We start from the raw sequence: 14,949 nt of genomic DNA on the forward strand, positions 1-14,949 counted from the left end.
CCTCCTGAGAAATCTGTATGAAGGTCAAGAAGCAACAGTTAGCACTGGACATGGAACAACAGACTGGTTTCAAATTGGGAAAGGAGTATATCAAGGTTGTATATTGTCACCCTGCTTATTTAACTTATATGCAGAGTACATCACGCGAAATGCCAGGCTGGATGAAGCATGAGCTGGAATCAAGGTTGCCAGGAGAAATATCAATAACCTCAGATATGCAGATGATACCACCCTTATGGAAGAAAGTAAAGAAGAACTAAAGAGCCTCTTGATGGAAAAGAAAGAGGAGAGTGGAAAAGTTGGCTTAAAACTTAACACTCAGCAAACTAAGATCATGGCATCTGGTCCCATAGTTCATGACAAATAGATGGGGAAATAATGGAGACAGTGACAGAATTTATTTTTCTGGGCTCCAAAATCATTGCAGATGGTGACTGCAGCCATGAAATTAAAAGATGCTTGCTCCTTGGAGGAAAAGCTATGACCAACATAGACAGCATATTAAAAAGCAGAGATATTACTTTGCCAACAAAAGTCTGTCTAGTCAAAGCTATGGTTTTTCTAGTAGTCATGTATGGATGTGAGAGTTGGACTATAAAGAAAGCTGAGAGCCAAAGAGTTGATGCTTTTGAACTGTGGTGTTGGAGAAGACTCTTGAGAGTCCCTTGGACTGCAAGGAGATCTAACCAGTCCATCCTAAAGGAAATCAGTCCTGAATATTCATTGGAAGGACTGATGCTGATGCTGAAACTCCAGTGCTTTGGCCACCTGATGGGAAGAACTGACTCATTTGAAAAGACCCCAATGCTGGGAAAGTTTGAAGGTGGGAGGAGAAGGGGATGACAGAGGATGAGATGGTTGGATGGCATCACCGACTCGATGGACATGAGTTTGAGTAAGTTCTGGGAGTTGGTGATGGATGGGGAAGCCTGGTGTGCTCCAGGCCATGGGGTCGCAATGAGTTGGACATGACTGAGTGACTGAACTGAACTGAACTCAGCCCCTATCCAGCTGATCTCTGTGTGCTCCTTAACCCACAGGTGAGATGATGACACCATGACATGGTTGATTTCATTCTTAATGTGGAAACTTTTTACATTTAAAAGCAACTTATTTTTTATTTGTTTGTCTTTGTCATCAACAAGTGGGTTAAAATAATGTAGGTAATAGACAAGTGGGTTTGAAATCATGTCAAATCAACATACAACACATGAGAGGAGGAGCCCTTTGCTTTGGGTTGGGAAAGGCTGCCTGGTGACTATATTCACCTTAGCAGAGTTGGGTGCTCTTTCGTCATGAAGAGAAGCTGAGTACTATAAAAGAGGAGTCTATCTTTCCTAGGTCTTCCCTTCATTACATCAACACTGTCAATGGCATTGTTATGGTTTATGAAAACAGTGGCCAAACAACTGAAGTTGCTATAGATGGGAAGGTTTGGTTTTAGAAGTTCAACTACATCGAACCGAGGAGAATGACCAACTGTTCTGATTTGCCCAGAACTGTTGTGTTAGCACTGAAAGTCCTGCATCTCTGGAAACCAGTACACAAATAGTCCCAGTTTTAGGCAATAAATGCTGAAGGTTGGGGGGAACATATAAATCCTTGTGGCAGCTGCCCAAATATCTGAAAGTTACACTATTCTTAGCATCGAATAGATATGGCATAGATGATCTGTCTTCCAGAGTTAGGGTTGCTTTCCTGCTGTTGTTGGTCTTGCAAGCTGATGTTGACAGTCGTGATTTGCAGTTTGTAATAATCGATTGTCTACTTGTGTATTATTCTAAGTGATGCACCTGAAGTGTACAACTTAAGTGTATTTTAAGTGCCAGTGTTACTGGTTTTCTTTGGCTTGGACTGTAGATTGACTACTGTGCTTTGTGTTGAGATAGTACTAGTTTAATTTTGACACTATATTCTGACAGTATTTGCCAAGAGTTCAGATAATGATCATGATGACCATACCAAAGCTGGCATGATGTAAGCATCACTGTAAAAGAAGGCTAAAGGATTGTGTTATTTTAAATGACAGATGGACGAACCAAAACAGTCCATTCTACACAATAGATGGAAAAGGATTTGGGATTGCACTTTGCTATGATTTGAATACTTGTATCTTCCCCAAATTCATATGTTGAAGTCCTATACCAAATGTGATGGTATTAGTAGCTGGGGCCTTTGGGAGGTGATTAGGTCCTGAGGGTGGAACCCTCATGAATGGGATTAGTGCCCTTATAGAAGAGGCCCAAGAGAACTCTCTTTCCCTTTCTACTGTGTGAGGATACAATGAGAAGTCTTTGACCAGGAACGGGGTCCTCACTTGACCATGCTGGCACCCTGGTCTCAGACTTCCAGCCTCCAGAAATAAATTTTTTTTTTTAACATGTCTGTGTGTTTTGTTATAGCAGTCCCAACAGATTAAGGCAGGCATGTGAAGAATCAGATGTGAAATCATTTATGGATACTGGAAAAAAAAACAACATCTGATTTCTTGGAAGTGCCTAGAAGTGAAGTATTGTGAGTAGAATTTTGACAGTAGAGGTAAAAAGTTTCCCTTAAAAGATCCCAGAATAGACCTACATAAATATAGTCAATTATATTGATCCAATCTTTGACAAAGGTGCAAAGGAAATGCAACGGAGAAAAGATAGTCTTTTCTAAAAATGGTGCTGAAACAATTTGATATCACATGGAAAGAAATAAACCTAGACCTTATATTTTCAAAAAAATTAACTAAAAATGGATTTACAGAACTAAGTATTAAACATAAAACTATAAAACACCTAGAAAGGAACACAGGAAAAAGTTTTGCTGACTTCGGGTTTGGTGATAACTTTTAGATGGAGGAAAGCTATTGACTTTGGACTTTATCCCAGGTAGAAAGGAAAGCTATTTACTAATTTAAATTTTTATGAGCTCACCTTGGAGGCCAAGTAGTACATGGATTGGATAAAGTTAAGACCGAGGGCAGGGAGACAAACTGGGAAACCATTGCCAAATGATCTCCAAATTTGTTGTGCTGTGCTTAGTCGCTCAGTCGTGTCTTACCCTTTGTGACCTCAAGGACTGTAGCCCACCAGGCTCCTCTGTCCATGGGGATTCTCCAGGCAAGAATATTAGAGTAGTTTGGCATGCCTGCCTCCAGGGGATCTTCCCAACCCGGGGATTGAAGCCAGGTCTCTAGCATTGCAGGCAGCTTCTTTACTGTCTGAGCCACCAGGGAAGCCCAGATAAGAGAAGGAGGTACAAGATAACGAGCTAAACATTACTGGAACAAGATGGTTAAGTTTGCTTTTGAACATATTGAAGTGCCAGAGTCCTCAGACTGATACCAGGGAGAGGTCAGTCTAACACTTGGAGGAGCACACAGAAGAATGACAAGAGGATAGCAGAGGGCCACATAAGTAGGAGGAAGAAAAGTGAGAGGCAGAAGTGTCAAGAGGAAGCTATTGAATTCATGAAACTAATCAAACGTGCAGAGGGCCACATAAGTAGGAGGAAGAAAAGTGAGAGTGTAGCCCTGGGAGGCAGACGTGTCAAGATGAAGCCACTGAATTCAAGAAACTAATCAAACACATCTTTAGCTGGCGATAATGGTTGCCTTTGATCCAGAATAAAATCCACATTATTAAATGTGGCTTTTAATTAGGGCTCTGCAGGTCTTTTGGTAAAGTCAATAATTATATCAACGCAGGGCTTCCCGGGTGGCTCAGTGGTAAAGAATCTGCCTGTCAATGCAGGAGCCTTGGGTTTGGCCCCTGGGTCAGAAGATCCCCTGGAAAAAGAAATGGCAACCCACTTCAGTATTCTTGCCTGGAGAATCCCATGGGCAGAGGAGCCTGGGGAGGCTACAGTCTATGGAGTCACAAAAGAGTAGGACACAACTTAGTAACTAAACAAAAACAAAAAATAGCAACTCCATGTTATTGTTATGGGAAAAGAAATCTATTGATTAATTAGTTTATTAACAAAACCTTGTTGTTGAGCAGTTACATGATGTGTACCAGGAAATGTTTGCCATACCAGAGGAGGGAGGAATCTTACATTTTTGCTTCTTTCTTCTTGAAGAAGCAGATAATGTTTAGTAGACGGTACTGGTGAAATCTGCAATTGATCAGTCTTTATACTACGGCCAAGCAGCAGCTAACTTGGAACTATTAAACCTTTTTATGAAAAGCCATGTTTGTTGTATCCTTTGTGTATAGTTTTATAACTAGATTAAAATATTACTACAGACTGCTAGTTTATCTTTTTTGTTTGAAAATATGGATTATGGCAAGAAGTACAAATCTTTAAAAAATAAGGACCAAACAACTTTAGAGAAAAAATACTTCACTGTAATTTATTGAACATTCAACTAACTGCTAATAAAATGCCTTACTGAAAAAAATGATACCAAACAAAATAAATTTAAGTATTTTCTTAAAAAATCATTTTAAAGTTAGCTCTATTCAGTTAGTGACTAATACAATAAAGGCAGACAAACTTTATAAATAGCTGCTTTTATATCTTTCAGTCCATATTATTAAATGATGGCAAATAATACAACCATGTGTAGAGAACTAGGAAATAAGAGGATAAAACCAATGATATCATGAAATCATGTCTGAAGTTGCTTTGCTATCAAAATCTGTATTTTTAATCTGTTGTGAGCACTGAGACAAGCTTCACATATTACCCCCAAAAGAAACACAATGCACAATGTGATTGCCCGTTCAGCAACAGCAAGCACTACATTCATAATCATTTCATTCCAGGAATTAAATTAGGTCAGCCACAGTCTTTGCCATTTCCTCTACCGTAGTGTGATAGAAAGTCTCAGTGTCACAAAGAATCTTCTTGTCTTCTTCAATGTTTATGGCCACAGCTTTCCTCCCAAACTGACTCCTGCTTCCAATTCTGAACAAAAGAAAAATTATTCACCAGAATATCAGTTATCAAGTATTACATGAAGTACAAATGATATGAATTACTTGTTAACCACCAGTGGCTGTTTCTTTGCCAAGATTATACTTGGAGGGCTTCTAATCAGAGCACTAGATGCTAATCACAAAATCTAGAGAAAAAGAAAATATTACTTTTGTGGTTGTTCAAAAAGATTCGTCTGGCTGCAAGATCAGATTCTATCAGGCAGCCTGAGTGTTATTACTTGTAGAGCAGACTACAGAATTGTGCTTGGGATAGTGAAATTAAAGCCTGTGCCAAAGTGGGCCAAGAGCAGGTGTTAGCCTGGGACAGACGTAAATACCAGACAAAACAAAAGGAACAGGTGTGTGATCCATTTGACACATTTTTGGAACTACAAATTGAAAATATAAATTCTGGAATGTTAACCATTGCTTAGGACTATTCTGTCCAAGGCAATAACCACTAGCTACATGTGGTTATTTAAATTAAAACTAAATAAAATAGAAAATGTAACCCCCAGTTGCATTAACCGTATTTCAGTAGACACTCATGGCCTGTCACCACTGTGTTGGGCAGCATGGATATGGAACATTTCCCTCACTATAGAAAGTTCTACTGGACAGACTTGGTTTAGGACTTAAAATTTTTCTGTGCGTGGGGAACCTCTAAAAAATTTGTATGGTAACCCATATTTATCACTGATTTCTGCTCAGGTCACTTAATACACTGTAACACTATTGACTCTACCACTGTATCACTATTATAGCCACAGCTCTCTACTAAAACAGATGATAGACCCGGTCAAAAATGTCTTGGGTGGAACAACTTAAAATATCAAATAACCAGGACAAGAGAAAAACAAATAGGAAAACACTGACTTGCTCTTTATCCAAACAACATGCTGTTGCACTTAAGAGTCTATGTCCTAAATCAGGCCGATACCATTTCTGAGCATCACCTCATCATCTATTCTTACCAACTACTACTATATTTTTTGACAAAGTTATTTTTATATAAGTAGCAAGACATAATTCAATTTATTTAAGTGATAAAGCTACTATAACTAAGCCTGGGTCAACATAAATTGCTACCAGAAAATGCCAAGAAAAATCTCAATTATTCAGGAAATCATCAAGAATGCACAAGATATGAGAAATATGACAAAAAAAGTGTGTAAGTTAAGAAAGACAACCAGATCTAACAGCATTAGTGATGTTCCCTTTGAATATAAACTATCAGTTCAGTTCAGTTCAGTTGCTCAGTCGTGCCTGACTCTCTGTGAGCCCTTGAATATAAACTACATAAAGTCCAAAATCTGAACTACATTTCACATTGTTTTCCCACTGTGTTCTGATTAACCACAAATCTTTCTAAGGACAATTTAAGTACCACTTTTCATCAACACATTTCTTGATTCATTTACCTGATTTTCAAGGATGCCTGGCTGACAAAATCGTACTTGAAAAAACAGTACATGATTTATTTTTCCAGAATAAAAGCAAGTAATTCAGTGAAGATGACAAATACTCAACTGAGAATACAGTTTTCACAAGTGGGCAGATCATAGTTCATAACCATCAACATTAGTTGTACATAAAAATATGAGCTGAGATATGATAATATATTCAAATTCTAATTCAAAAGCAACTTCTATACAATCTTTCAGGACACAAAATGGTAATGAACTTTCTATAAATCACACCGCTGTCTGTGGAGTAAGGTCTTTATTTCCCTACATTGCTTGAGCTGACAAAGACAATGAAAAATCTTCCCCTCAAAATCAACTTTTAGTAGATAAATAACATAATGAAATTAAATACCAGTAAGTCAGTATCAAAATGTAGTTTGTACCTTATCAAGGAGTTCCCTCTTGGTAATGCCCCTTTCCTTCTGTCAGCGCCTGCAAAATATGAATAAGCCTTAACTCTCAGGAGTCATTTGTTGAGTCAGGGTTTAAACTGGTAAATGTGTATGAAACCACGCATCCCTGGGTGCTACAGCGGCATGGCAGACAGGACTTGAAAGGAAACAGTCTTATTTTGAGCAGGGGGCAAAGACAATGCAGCACTTCTCAGCTACGTTGTAATTAGATCCTGCTTCAGTTTATTGAGGAAATAATGAGATATTAACAGTGTCTTAAGGAGCAGTACCAGGGAAGAACAGCTCCTGCCACGTAAGAGACTGCAATCCTGACATGCGTTTTCTCGGATCCAGTCTACCCTTTGCCTTGAGTCCTTTAAAAGAACAGCCTGTGTACTGGCTGGTCCCCCATATGTCATAGACAGCATACAATCTCTACAGTATTTCAGAGAGGAAAATGTTAATTCAGATCAGCGTCAGAATAAAAAGCCATTTGACTTCTCACTCTTAGCCCTTCCATTGGAAGGAACCCATTAGAAATTCATTCTTTTAATTCTGCCAAAATACTGATATTACTGTACCAAATTTTAGAACAAAATATTCTGGTGTTAGTTACCTGTAGTTTTTCTACTATCTGGTACGGTTGTTTTTCTTCTTGTGTTTACTTTGTTAGCTTTATTACAAGCACTAAGATACTGCAGATACTAGTTACTACAATTTTAGATTAAAGGTATAATATATACCTTTCAAAGATCAGTTCTTTCTTCACTAGAATTTGAAATGGATCTCTCAGGAACTTTTTGAGGACTTCAGCATATTGATTGGCACCAAGGCAGAAAGGGACACAACCTTAAAAAAGAGACAATGACTAATTATAATGACATATCAACTATAACAGTTTTCATAATAATACTTAGAGGAATAATGTTTGAGACCAAGCGTCCCTGTCTTACTACAGAACTGAGCTAGACAGAGATTGTAGGAAACAATTGCTTTTGGCAGGGGAAAGGGCAATATAGCACTTCACAGCTACATTGCAACAGTTATTCCAACCTGCCCTCTGAAAAAAATCACATGCACACCTGAGTCCTTGTATTTGATTTCTGGTAAAACTCATGGATTTGACCTTTAATCCTTTGGCTTATCAGCTTCATCCAAAATAAGCATCTTGGTCCATTTGAGAAAGTGAAAAAATGTTTTACTTAAAGAGTGAGTTGTGCATAGAGACTTCCTTCCAGAGACCACAGTACAGAAGGAGCGGGGAGGGAAGAAGAAGTTTACATGAAGAAATCTGACAAACTCTATCACATGATCAAGGTCAACATCAATAGTAAAAACACCTGATAGAATGAAATGAAAATGGTATTTTACCTCTGTGGTCTTCCTCCTCAAGACCCCTAACTACAGTCTAATCTTGAGGAAAACATCAGACAAATTCCAATACAAGTACATCCTACTAACTATCTGACCAATGCTTCTCAAAATGGTGAAGGTCATTAAAAAAAAAAAATGGTGGGGAGGGAGAGGAATTTGAATAACTGTTACAGGCAAGAAGAGCTTAAGGAGACATAATTAAATGTCACATGGTATCCTGAACAGGATCCTGGAACAGAAAAAGAATACTAGGTGAAAACTAAGGAAGCCTGAATAGATCCTGGACTTTAATTAATAATGTGTCAATGTTGGTTCATTAATTTTAACAAATGTGCCAAACTAATATAAGTTGTTAACAATATAGGAACCTGGGAACTCTCATCCCAATTTTCCTGTAAACTTAAAATTGTTCTAAAAAATAAAGCCTATTAAAGAAAAGTCTTAGTATTATCTCTAGATATTCATGCAAGGCAACTGGCTTAAACCATTAGGATAATTATTTTCCTTCCCATACCCTAAATATCACTGGTTTAAAAATGCCCTAGGAAAAATATGCCAATACTTACAAAGGTATCTCCTATATCAAATATTCTCCCTGGAGTACCAGGGATGTCATGTGCTGCCTCTTCCATCAGCTTACAGTTTTTGCATTCTATTTGGAACACTTGTTCCATACAATGCAAGCATGACAAGTTGCTCCCAGGTAGTATCCAAGTGCTGGAAGTATCTTTTGGATCTAAAAGTAAAAAGCTTAAATGACTATGTTTTGCAAATAAAGCCTCCATCACATGCCTTTCAAAGCACATGGCTAAATGTTAAACTGTTTATATTTAGTTTAAAATTCTGGTCTGGGAACAGTTTTTATGCAGCACAATGTAGAATCACTTCCAAGCTTACAAGGCAGACAAATCAAACTGCTTCAAGATAAACTCCTTTAAAGCATCTCATTTTTAATTTTAGATTTTTGTGCCCTTTCAAACTTGGGATCCTCAGTTTTCTACCAGCTAAATAATTAAAGAACCCAAACAAACATTTTCTACATAATTCTTTTATGTATAAGACACATAAGTAGGGAAACAAGCTCTATATTTATAGATCCATGGCAAATTGTTCTGATATGTATTCACTGATTATCATTCACTTCAAAAATAAGTATCTTTCCAATAGGAAACTTATACAGCCTTGAGTTTTTTTCCCATTGTATTTTAATTGGCAGACTTGATTTTAACAAAGCCTATAGCTTTGTTAAGAAAAGCTTTATTTTAGAGCTAACATAGCAATAAGCTTTGAAAATAGATAGCAAGCAACAGATGTATCACGAGTGACAAAGATTCCTAACTAATTATAGAGACCGCAGTTTTCATGTTGCAAAATTGCATTTAAACCTAACAATAACAAAAAGGGCATAGATCCTGGCTACCATAAAAAAGAGAAAGCTTTAATTTCTTGGTCTGTTGAAAGCCCAGGTGAAGTGGACTACCATGAATTTATTTTATTACAAGTCTATCCAGTGTGCAAATTTCTGTAGCCCTGTGAGGAGGCTTGCTGCAGGCACAAAGAATACAAATAGCTGGATTCAACCCTGGTTGAAGTTTTCTCTGGTGGGCAACAGCTAGTAATAATTGGTAGCATTTATAAACCTTGGGGATGGTGGAACAGGTTTTTGGTAGTTATGATTTTAGAGATAAACCAAGGCTCAGAAATGTTAAATGACCTGTTTACTATCACTTAGGTAACAGTCAATAGTTGCTAAGATTAGACCTTTAATTTTCATAATTCCACATTCTCTTCAAGGTGGTGGAAAGGTTTTTCTGGAGAAAAACTGGGAAAAGTTCCCAAGAGGAATTTTAGAGAATAGTTTGTAAGTGAACTACGTTAATACTGTAAACACTAGGGAAATAAAAAGAAATATAAAACTCCTACAAAGCTGGACATTTGATTTTTAAAACATACTAAGTATACCTCACCATAAACAGCCACTGACCATAAACCTATTTTTTGGCTTTATTTCTCACTCTATAGTCATTTTCTTTCCCTTGGAGAGTGCTAATGTTTCTTTCTGTTTATAACACAATGAATATTAAAGCATGTAAGATTATACATGGGGAACAATTTCTGAGACTAAAATATAAAATTTTATTATATTACCCTGGCTTACAGATTTGTGATTTGGTAAAGTTGGTATATTATGGTCTAAAATATCTGCTTTAACTATTATTGAATAGTACGTTTCTTTGCACTGAAACTCACAATATTCATAATATTCTTGATTACTTGGCTTTTTTCAACTCAAAACTAAAATACTTATTATCTAATTATTTATGTCAAAAATTCACATTTACTAAAAGTTAAAGTGTAATGGTTAATCATAGATTAAAATTAATAAATTTCAATGTCCCAGGCACTTGACAAGAATTTAATACAACAATCCTATGAAGTGGATACAATTATTATCATTTCTACTTTAAAGAAGAGGAGATGGAGGCCCAGAAAGATTACCAAACTTGCCTACTGCCATCAAAGTGTGAAACTAAAGTTTTGAACCCAGGTGTGTCTCATTCCAGAACACCCTTCACCGCCTTAATCATTACCTATGCAATGATGTCCCTACATTCTCTTGCATGAATATAACCGTATCCACTGATATCAAAGTCGAATGATAGGCCATTGTGATTTAATACATGTGTAATATACTTTCATCATCACACAGTAAGTCAATATTCCTTGACAATTTAATACAGTTTCTTCCCTTAAATATAAGGTAAATGCCACAGCAAAGAACCTAATATAAAACAACTTTCCAGGCCCCCTGAAAGATAAATTTGCTTTTGTTAGGTTCATTCTAACAATTAAAAGAGCTCCCCGGGAATCTTTCTTTGAAATGCACACCTGAGAGGGACAGCATAACTGAAATGGCTTTTAAAGTGTCCTGGCCCCGTTACTTACTAGTTGCATAATCTTGGGCTGCATTAGAACACGGATTATAATACTCCCTATATAGGCAGTGCTATGAAAGGACACTGTAAATGGTTAGGAAGTTGTATAAATGGTATTCTTGCTTAGGACTGCCAAATAAAAAACAGGACGCCCAGTTAAGCTTCAGACAAATAACAAATACTGTTTTATATTTTTAATTTGATTTGATATCAGAGACATTTATAATAAAAATTGTGTTGTTTATCTGAAATTTAAATTTTAACCAGCATCCTGTATTTTAATCGCTAAATCTGTCAACCCTATTCTTGCCCCCAAAGGTAGGAGTGCCTGGAGGATGGTAGGCCCAATTCCATTCCCCCCACTCCCACCGCTAACGGGAGAAACTAAGGCAAAGGGCAGGTTGAAGAGTGACTCTCGAGCAGGGGGAGAAAGGAGAGGGCTGGGTGGAGGAGGACTTCTCATGGGTGGGGCTGAGAGCAGAATCCGCTGACAAGCAGATTCTACCGAGCCTCCCGAACCCCCGCAACTCGCACCGCTCAGGCGGGCCAACACCCCACGCCCCCATCCCTGGGCAGGAACACAGCCGCCTTTCCACCCACCGTTGCCAGGGCGGCAGCAGCAGCAGCAGGCCCTGGACTAGCTGCCACCGGTTCCTCTCAGTCGCCATCAGCAGCACCGACATCACAGAGGCCGCCGCCATGTCCCTGGAGCCTGGACGCTTGTTGATGTGCAACGCCGTCTCAGATGTGACCCAAATCGTCCCTCCAGACCGTATAGAAGTCTCTTGTCCTCCTCTGGCCACCGTCCAGTCCGATCCAAGAAGTAGGCCAATCCGAGCGAGGCATTCGGAGGGGGCGTCACCGCTAAAACCAATTAAAGAAGAGAGCAGAGCTGCAGTGCAGGAGATGGCTGCGTGCCCGTGGGGGTCCCTGCTTTGTTCGTCCCTTGGGGTGGGATCCAACTAGGGTGGGGCCTGCTGTTCTCAGACCTTTTAGGCTACCTGAGTGCCCTATGGATATTTCTTTCTGTAGTTTATGGGGTTCTTTTTCTCTCATGGGCTTCAGGGCGAAGAGCCCTTACAGAGTTTTCTGAGGGGAAGAAGAAAGGGGGAATGTCCTGATATAAAAGGGTGTGGGATGTGAAAAATACAAAATTTTGTAATGTTTCAAAAAATGTGAAAAACAGGTATTTAAAACAAATCCTCCTCTTAATTGTCTCAAAATTGAAATTACAGAATTTTAAAATAAACCTGTTTTTTCTGTATTGTTATATTTAAAAAATTGAGATATAATTGACACATAGCATTGTATAAGTTTAAACTGTACAACCTATTGATTTGATACCTTTATGTACTGCAATATGATTGCTGCCATAGGATTAGCCAACACCTCTTTCATGTCACATAATTGTGATTTCTTTTTTGGTGGGACATTTAAGATCTACTCTCCTAGCAACTTTGAAATACAGGATACAGTATTGTTGACTACAATCACTAGTACAGTGCATTATATCTCTAGAACTTACTAGTCTTCTAGTTGTAAGTTTGTAGACTATTTTTACAGCAATAATGAGCATAAGATAGAGCTTAACCCTTCCCCCACTTTAAAAAATCAGGTTATTCTTACTATTGAGATTTAAGAGTTCTTTGTAGGAAATTTAAGAGTTCTTGTATTTTAACAGTCCTTTTTTTTTTTTTAAAGAGTTCTTTGTATGGTTTAGATAATAGTCCTTTTTTTTAACAGAGTTATATTTTTCATACATATTTTCTATCAACCCATTACTTCTCCTTTTATTCTCTTAATAGTATCTTTCACACAGCAGAAAAGCTTCATTTTAATGAAGTCTATCTTATCAAGTTTTTCTTTCATGGTACATACCTTTGGTATTGTACCTAGAAAGTCTTCACCAAATCCTAGGTTATCTAGATTTTCTCCTATGTTATGTTGTTGTTTGTTGTTTTTCATTTGCTAAGTGGTGTTGGAGAAGACTCTTGAGAGTCCCTTGGACTGCAAGCAGATCCAACCAGTCCATTCTGAAGGAGATCAACCCTGGGATTTCTTTGGAGGGAATGATGCTAAAGCTGAAACTCCAGTACTTTGGCCACCTCATGCGAAGAATTGACTCTTTGGAAAAGACTCTGATGCTGGGAGGGATTGTGGGCAGGAGGAGAAGGGGACGACAGAGGATGAGATGGCTGGATGGCATCACTGACTCGATGGACATGAGTCTGAGTAAATTCCGGGAGTTGGTGATGGACAGGGAGGCCTGGCGTGCTGCGATTCATGGGGTCGCAGAGTCGGACACGACTGAGCGACTGAACTGTACTGAAGTCATGTCCGACTCTTTGCAACCCCATGGACTGCAGTACACCAGGCTTCCCTGTCCTTCACCATCTCCTGGAGTTAGCTCAAACTCATGTCTGTTGAGTCGGTGATACTATCCAACCATCTCATCTTCTGCCTGCTTCTCCTCCTGCACTCAGTCTTTCCCAGCATCAGGGTCTTTTCCAATGAGTCGGGTCTTGGAATCAGGTGGCCAAAGTATTGGAGCTCCAGTTTCAGCATCAACATTTTCAGTGAATATTCAGGGTTGAATTCCTTTCAGATTTACTAATTTGATTTCCTTGCTGTCCAAGGGACTCTCAAGCGTCTTTTCCAGCACCACAGTTTCAAAGCATCAATTCTAAAAAAAAAACAAGAAAGCATCAATTCTTTGGTGCTCAGCCTTCTTTATGGTCCAACTCTCATATTTGTATATGACTACTGGTATGACTACCATACATAGCTGTGACTATACGGACCTTAGCTGACAAAGTGATGTCTCTGCTTTTTAATACACTGTCTAGGTTTGTCATAGCTTTCCTTCCAAGGAGTAAATGTCTTTGAATTTCATGGCTGCTGTCACCATCCACAGTAATTTGGGAACCCAAGAAAATAAAATCTGCCACTGTTTCCACTTTTCTGCCTTCTATTTGTCATGAAGTGATGGGACAGGATGCCATGATCTTAATTTTTTGAATGTTGAGTTTTAAGCCAGCTTTCTCACTGTCCTCTTTCACCATCATCAAGAGGCTTTTTATTTCCTCTTAAATTTCTGCCATTAGAGTGGTATCATCTGCATATCTGAGGTTGTTTCTCCTAGCAATCTTGATTCCAGCTTGTCATTCATCCAACCTGGCATTTTGCATAGAAGTTAAATGAGCAGAGTGATAATATACAGCTTTGATGTACTCCTTTCCCAATTTTGAACCAGGTTGTTGTTGTTCCATGTCCAGTTCTAACTGTTGCTTCTTGACCTGCATACAGGTTTCTCAGGAGACAAGTAAGGTGGTCTGGTATTCACATCTCTTTAAGAATTTTCCACAGTTTGTTGTGATCCACATAGTCAACGAAGCAGAAGTAGATGTTTTTCTGGAATTCCCTTGCTTTCTCTATGGCCCAATGAATGTTGCCAATTTGATCTCTGGTTCCTCTGTCTTTTCTAAATCCAGCTTGTACATCTGGAAGTTCTTGGTTCATGTACTATTGAAGGCTAGCTTGAAGGATTTTGAGCATTACCTTGCTAGCATGTGAAATGAGTGCAAATACATGGTAGTTTGAACATTCTTTGGCATTGCCCTTCTATGGGATTGGAATGAAAACTGTTATGGGAATATTATTGTTTTGTGTTTTACATTCAGGTCAGTGATTCATTTTGAGTCAATTTTCTGAAGGGAAAAATTATTCCATACAACAATTGTTTTCATTTTGTTTTAATTATGTATATTTATGTCTGCTGTGTCATAAGGTAAAATTTATATCATGCTATGGTTTGCAGTCTAAGAAGTTTGAATAGCTTTGCTGTAGTCAGTGGTGCTCACTGTGTGGTCCCAGG

General features: G+C 38.3%; 1 long non-coding RNA gene and 2 other non-coding genes across 3 annotated transcripts; all 3 read right to left on the reverse strand.

The window, feature by feature from the left end:
* Nucleotides 1-4,312: 4,312 nt before the first annotated feature.
* Nucleotides 4,313-11,893, reverse strand: LOC138423396 (uncharacterized). The gene is made up of 4 exons (XR_011250254.1): nucleotides 11,676-11,893; nucleotides 7,509-7,614; nucleotides 6,757-6,805; nucleotides 4,313-4,896 (listed from the first exon to the last, which is right to left on the reverse strand). It is a non-coding gene; the product is annotated as an uncharacterized lncRNA (long non-coding RNA).
* Nucleotides 6,873-7,004, reverse strand: LOC138431603 (small nucleolar RNA SNORA63). The gene has a single exon (XR_011253760.1). It is a non-coding gene; the product is annotated as a small nucleolar RNA SNORA63 (small nucleolar RNA).
* Nucleotides 7,336-7,510, reverse strand: LOC138431670 (small nucleolar RNA SNORA81). Its single transcript, XR_011253819.1, has one exon. It is a non-coding gene; the product is annotated as a small nucleolar RNA SNORA81 (small nucleolar RNA).
* Nucleotides 11,894-14,949: the final 3,056 nt, after the last annotated feature.

This window comes from Ovis canadensis, chromosome 1, assembly GCF_042477335.2.
Source record: "Ovis canadensis isolate MfBH-ARS-UI-01 breed Bighorn chromosome 1, ARS-UI_OviCan_v2, whole genome shotgun sequence".
Taxonomy (NCBI): Eukaryota; Metazoa; Chordata; class Mammalia; order Artiodactyla; family Bovidae; genus Ovis; species Ovis canadensis.